Source organism: Lacerta agilis, chromosome 8 (assembly GCF_009819535.1).
Source record: "Lacerta agilis isolate rLacAgi1 chromosome 8, rLacAgi1.pri, whole genome shotgun sequence".
Lineage (NCBI taxonomy): Eukaryota > Metazoa > Chordata > Lepidosauria > Squamata > Lacertidae > Lacerta > Lacerta agilis.
Genome location: NC_046319.1, coordinates 2,717,825 through 2,723,824, shown reverse-complemented (window position 1 = coordinate 2,723,824; position 6,000 = coordinate 2,717,825). Strand labels below are relative to the sequence as shown.

The window sequence follows — 6,000 nt, the reverse complement described above, 5'->3', positions numbered from 1 at the left end:
TGGGGGGGGAGGGGCAGGAGTCAATTTTAGTGACCAGGGCCATCAACTGGGATTAGGCGTTAATAGGTCACAGTCTAAGGTGGGTGAAAACGTCTGGAGACTGATAAGGAAGCTTGGGGGGGGGGGAGATCAGGGAGATCTCAGTCTCCAGTCCTCTCCAGACGTTTCCACCCAGCAGCACACTTCCCTCTTTGCTCAGTCTCAGCGAACAAGCACTCAGCAATGGTAGCAGCGCTGCTTTTTAAGCCAGACCCAGGAGACGACTGAAAAGCAAAACACGAGCCCAGTCCAACCAGGCGCCCGTGCAACCCGCTGCAGAGCTTGATGTTTCAGGAACAGGGAGAGTTTCCCCCTGTAGTGTCACTGTCCGAGGAAGAAAGAAGGTTCTTAAAGGGACACGCATGCTTTCCCAGCCTCCCTACTTGGTTGGAGAACTCAAGGCAGATAGGAGGAGCAGGGGAACTTGAGAGGGGAGGGCAAAAGCTTCACCTTGGCTAGCCAGCCGAGTGAGGCTGTTTGCAACAGGCGGCGCAGGGCTCGGCCGGCCAGGGGAGGGGGGCGCCAAGAGTGTCACCCCACCTCCAGAATGGGAGGGGATGGCCTGCGCCGCCACACATGCGAGTGGGCAAGCCAGCCCGGCTGCCGCCGCCGCACTCAGGCAAGGTTAGAGTTAGAGTTATTCCTGCGGCGCAGCCAGCTTGTCACCCCATCTCCTGCATGACAGGAGGTGGCAATGGGGGCGCTCTGCTCCCTTCACCCCCGGTGATGCCTCTGTGGTGGCGGGGTGGGGGGGCAGGCTGGCCAGCGCCCCCTTCATTTTGGCGCCCTAGGCAACTGCCTAGTTCGCCTTAATGGACGCGCCGGCCCTGTGACTGTCGTCCCCTTCTCCTTGTGCCCTCCATCTTTCCCAACATCAGGGTCTTTTCTAGGGAGTCTTCTCTTCTCATGAGGTGGCCAAAGTATTGGAGCCTCAGCTTCAGGATCTGTCCTTCCAGTGAGCACTCAGGGCTGATTTCTTTAAGAATGGATCGCTTTGATCTTCTTGCAGTCCATGGGACTCTCAAGAGTCTCCTCCAGCACCATAATTCAAAAGCATCAATTCTTCGGCGATCCGCCTTCTTTATGGTCCAGCTCTCACTTCCATTCATCACTACTGGGAAAACCATAGCTTTAACTATGCGGACCTTTGTCGGCAAGGTGATGTCTCTGCATTTTAAGATGCTGTCTAGGTTTGCCATTACTTTTCTCCCAAGAAGCAGGCGTCTTTTAATTTCGTGACTACTGTCACCATCTGCAGTAGTTCACCCCTAAAGGAACTGCAATTCACAGAACCTTTAACAAACTCTAACTCCCAGGATTCTTTCGGGAAGTCATGTGCTTTTCACGTATGGTGTGTATGTAGCATATGGCTGGAATTTATTGAGCTTGTGTTCTGATTTGTTTGCAGGGAGGTCATCTGACAATGCGTACACATCATGACTTGCTAGCACGATGTTTGTGCATCTTCCTGTTGATCATTGGCTCATCCTTCATTTTTTAATGCATTTCTCCTCGCTTTCCTAGTCAAAGAAAGTCTGATGTGTTTTGTTTTTAAAGTGGATTTGTTGCACTAGGGAGACAGAGCACTTTAATCCTCTTTAATTGTGGAAACCTAAACTGGCTTCTCTTCCATCCATAAGACAGTGCCAGTGTGGAGACAACCTTACTATTTCATTACTTACTGGATTTTTCTGTTATTGTTCTGTTTTCATAGATTGTTCCAGTCTCCTATTTGTGTGTTCCTTTCGGAACTGAAAAGTGGAATATAAATATTCTAGGACTAAGCGAGAAACACAAGTCAGAGTACTATTTGTTGTATACATATGTAATATAATGAGATGTATTGTCATTCCATTTTCATTTTTAAGAAATCTATTTATTTAATTGGCTACATTTTTACCCTGCCCTTCCTCTCAAAAAAGGGCACTGTACCTGTAATCTAACAATAACAAGACAAAACAAAACATTTTAAAACTCATTAAAGAACTGCAATAAAATCTGGAATAATGTCAAAATTTGCATATTAGGAGTAATTTGCACTAAAGATGCAGGTGAATTTACATGAGGACTTTAAAAAAAAATCACAAACTGATGTGGAAAGCTGAACTTTAGATTGGAAAAACATGAGAAACTGAGAAAATCCAAATTTGACAGATTCATCCATTCCTGTAAAAAAAAAAAAAACCACTATTAAAATGTATGTCTTTGTCATGGCTCCAGTGTGTGTACATGTACTTAGACTGTACATGCAACTGCTTGCCCAAAAATGGGTGAAACAAGTCATAAAGGAGTCAGCTTCAAATTTACAATAAATATTTCCTTGCATATAAGTGATGCTTCTCCATAATTGATAGTGACTTGTAATCACAATACAATTCAGGGCATCTAGCTTACACCAGAGTGCATATCAGTCCTGACTTCTGACTGACGGTGCTCCAGATTCTCTCTTGACGAAGTGTGAGAGAACGCGGGTAGTTAAATTTTAATGAATAAGTTGAAACGCAAAAATAAAAGGCTTCCCAGTCTATAAAATGATAGACTTGGAAATCGCCTTTAAAACATTAATGAGCTTGAAAGCCCGATTTTGCTTAGCAATAAACATTTAATACTAAATCAGCTTTTGGATGGAACTGGGATGCAGAATTTTTTCTTTTCTCTGTCCCTCATCCCCACCTCCATAGGTCCAAATCCTCGGTTTATGGGGGTTTCTGACAACTCAGCCTCCTTGGTTCTGAGATGTAGGACATGCAAATTTTGAAAGCAGGTGCAATTTGCATTTGTATATGCTTGCTGGGTGTGGTGTTGCTGGAGCAGAGGTGAGAAAAGAGAAGAATAATTGGCATGTTGGGGGAGCCATTTGGGTGGGTGAGATCCCGGTAAGGTATAAAGGCTCTCTTTGATTAATTCAAGAAAAAATGCCAAGCAGTACATTTTGAGAGCATTTATGTATAATAACTGTACCAAGGTTATCAGTACAGGCCTTATACTCACATTTTTAATATTAAATAATCATATTAATAATATTTAGACACATGGGATTAGATTTACAAAGATGCCTGACAGATTTAGGACCCTGCCTCACCTATACCACAACTCTGCCCTACCCATTAAATTATCTCTTCACTCCAGGGTGGCTACTTATTATCAACCAAGAAAAGGTCTGATCTTACAGTCCCCTTGTTATTGACCAATCAGACCGTATGTCATCGTTCACAGGTAATGGGTGGTTGACACCTACTGGGAGCCACAGGAAGGCTAGGCACTCCCTGGGGTCAGAGGGAACTGTTTATCTCAGCTGCAAACTGCCATCAGGATCTTCCATGTCCCTGCCAGCAAGGTTGTCTTAAGCATATCTGGTGCCGTGGTGCAAAGCTCCCTCCGGTGCCCCCCCCCCCGTTTCCCAGAGTTTTTTAAAGAGAGGGCATCACTGCCGGCAGGGCTGGAGGAGGGTGGCTCTCCGGTGGGGAAGAGGCAGAGGCTGGACGCGGTGCCTCCCAGCTCAGCTGGCCACTTCGTGCCGCGGTGGCCGCAGCAGACGGAGGACTCTGGGCACGGGCGCTGCTTCGGCGGTAGCCAGACTGGGGACGGCCACTGAGACCATATAACACCGGTCCTGAGAGACCTACAGTGGCTCCCAGTACGTTTCTGAGAACAATTCAAAGTGTTGTTGCTGACCTAGAAGGCCCTAAATGGCCTCGGTCCTGTATACCTGAAAAAGCGTCTCCACCCCCATTGTTCTGCCCCAGACACTGAGGTCCAGTGCCGAGGGCCTTCTGGCGGCGGTTCCCTCGCTGCGAGAAGCCAAGTTACAGGGAACCAGGCAGAGGGTCTTCTTGATAGTGGCCCCCGCCCTGTGGAACGCCCTCCCAGCAGATATCAAAGAGAAACAACTACCCAATGTTTAGAAGACATCTGAAGGCAGCCCTGTTTAGAGAAGTTTTTAATGACTTATGTTTTAATGTACTTTTCATCTCTCTTGGAAGCCGCCCAGAGTGGCGGGGGAGGCCCAGCCAGATGGGCGGGGTACAAATAATAAATTGTTGTTGTGATGTGTTGTTGATGATGTTATTATTGTTAAAGCATTTTGCATTACTTTCTACCTCAACAGCACCACCTTCTTAGTCTACAATGAATTGAATAAACGCAAAATGCACATAAAGTAGATTTAATTATATACTTTATTATAATTTGATAAATGAAGTACACAACAGCATATTGATAATCCACGTCAATTCCTGAAAATGAAAGAAAAACAGAAGTGTTAGTCAAGATCCTCTGGAAAGGGGATCCCTATCTCAATTTCAACAAGTCACCCGCAACCTTCCCCTCCTTTGTCCACCCCAATTAAGAACGCAGAATGAACATGGACTCTCAACTTAGAGGGTGTTCTCCCTGCTGCATGCAACTTTCCCCTTCCTCTTACCTCTACTCTCTGGGTGGGGGTCTTGGCAGCAGCCGCAGCGGTGCAGCGAGATGTTCCTGCAAGAAAGAAGGAATCTTTGTCACAGACCAAACGCCAGGGACAGAGCTTCAGAAAAGCTCTTGCAGGAAGTCCGAGGTGGGCAAAGGGCTCTGGGAGAAGAGGAGGCTGGACCAGACGAGCCCTTGGCCTGATCCTGCAGGCCCTCCTTGTGTGTTTCCTTACCTCTGTGGCGAGAGGCCTTCGTCTGGGCCCCATTCCCTCCCGGGATGCGGCGGCTCCCAGCCTGATCCTTTGCCTTGCTGCAAAACAAACAAACGGAGACATCAGCAGGCGCCTGGCTCCCAGCCACGCTATAATAGCCCCAGTCTGGGCCAGGAGGGTGGGGGACCTGGCAAGGGGGCATTTCCTCCTACCTGATGTTATTAGTTGGCACAGCTTCTCCTCCACCTCCATACGGGCATCTCGCCTGTGTCCCGGCCGGCTTGGCGCAGAAGCAGCAGCCAAGGTCTCCGAAACGACTCTCGATGTACCTCTAATCAGGGGAAGCCTTGGCTGCTGCTTCTGCACCAAGTAGGGCTGGGAAGGGGCCATGCCCGTATGGAGATGGGGGAGTGGGTCAGGGGCTGGGAACCGCCGGGATGGTCTTTCGTTCTTCACCCCGGGAGCCGGAGATGGAGCCTCATCCCTGGAGGCGTGGCCCTGTGGAGGAAGCAGGACATCTTAGGAGAAGGGGCTGGGACGGACCCAAAATGACCGCCCCATTTTTGATTCCACAAGGACCCCTCCCTTCCTTCAGTCCCAGTACCTGATGTTCGCCACGTCGCTCCAGGGATTTGGCCAGAACGAAGTACCGGTGAACGGTGGGGAAAGGCTCCCTCTCTGGAAAGAAAAACGGAGGAATCAGCAAGCGCCTGGCTCCCAGCCATGCTAGCACCAGTCTGGCGCACGAGGGAGGGGGGACATGGGAAGGAAGCATTCCTAAAATATAGGACATTGCCACTTACTTGAAGTGGGAGCCTTTCCCCCTTCGTTCTGGCCGGCCTCTCGCCTAAGGAAGAAACAGGCTCTGTTAGTCTGATTGGCTGGAGGAGCCGATTTTTCGCCCCACCACTCGCTTGCGCCCCGGCGGGGGCCCACATTGCCATTCCCAAGCTATGGTTCTGCCTGTAAAGGGACCCCTGACCATTAGGTCCAGTCGCGGACAACTCTGGGGTTGCGGCACTCATCTTGCTTTACTGGCCGAGGGAACCGGCGTACAGCTTCCGGGTCATGTGCCCAGCATGACTAAGACGCTTCTGGCGAAACCAGAGAAGCGCATGGAAACGTCGTTTACCTTCCCGACGGAGCGGTACCTATTTATCTACTTGCACTTTGATGTGCTTTCCAACTGCTAGTTTGGCAGGAGCAGGGACCGAGCAACGGGAGCTCACCCCGTCACAGGGATTTGAACCGCCGACCTTCTGATCAGCAAGCCCCAGGCTCTGTGGTTTAACCCACAGTGCCACCCGCGTCCCTCCATAAAAGGATAGGGATATCTA

The 6,000-nt window shown here is 49.4% G+C and overlaps 2 long non-coding RNA genes across 2 annotated transcripts; both read right to left on the bottom strand.

Annotated features, from left to right (window-relative positions):
* Positions 1–4,242: 4,242 nt before the first annotated feature.
* On the bottom strand, positions 4,243–4,951 carry LOC117051260. The gene is made up of 4 exons (XR_004427166.1): positions 4,876–4,951; positions 4,685–4,761; positions 4,463–4,518; positions 4,243–4,274 (listed from the first exon to the last, which is right to left on the bottom strand). It is a non-coding gene; the product is annotated as an uncharacterized LOC117051260 (long non-coding RNA).
* Positions 4,952–5,075: 124 nt separating this feature from the next.
* On the bottom strand, positions 5,076–5,529 carry LOC117052173. Its single transcript, XR_004427221.1, has 3 exons — positions 5,467–5,529; positions 5,268–5,341; positions 5,076–5,161 (listed from the first exon to the last, which is right to left on the bottom strand). It is a non-coding gene; the product is annotated as an uncharacterized LOC117052173 (long non-coding RNA).
* Between the last annotated feature and the right edge of the window lie 471 nt (positions 5,530–6,000).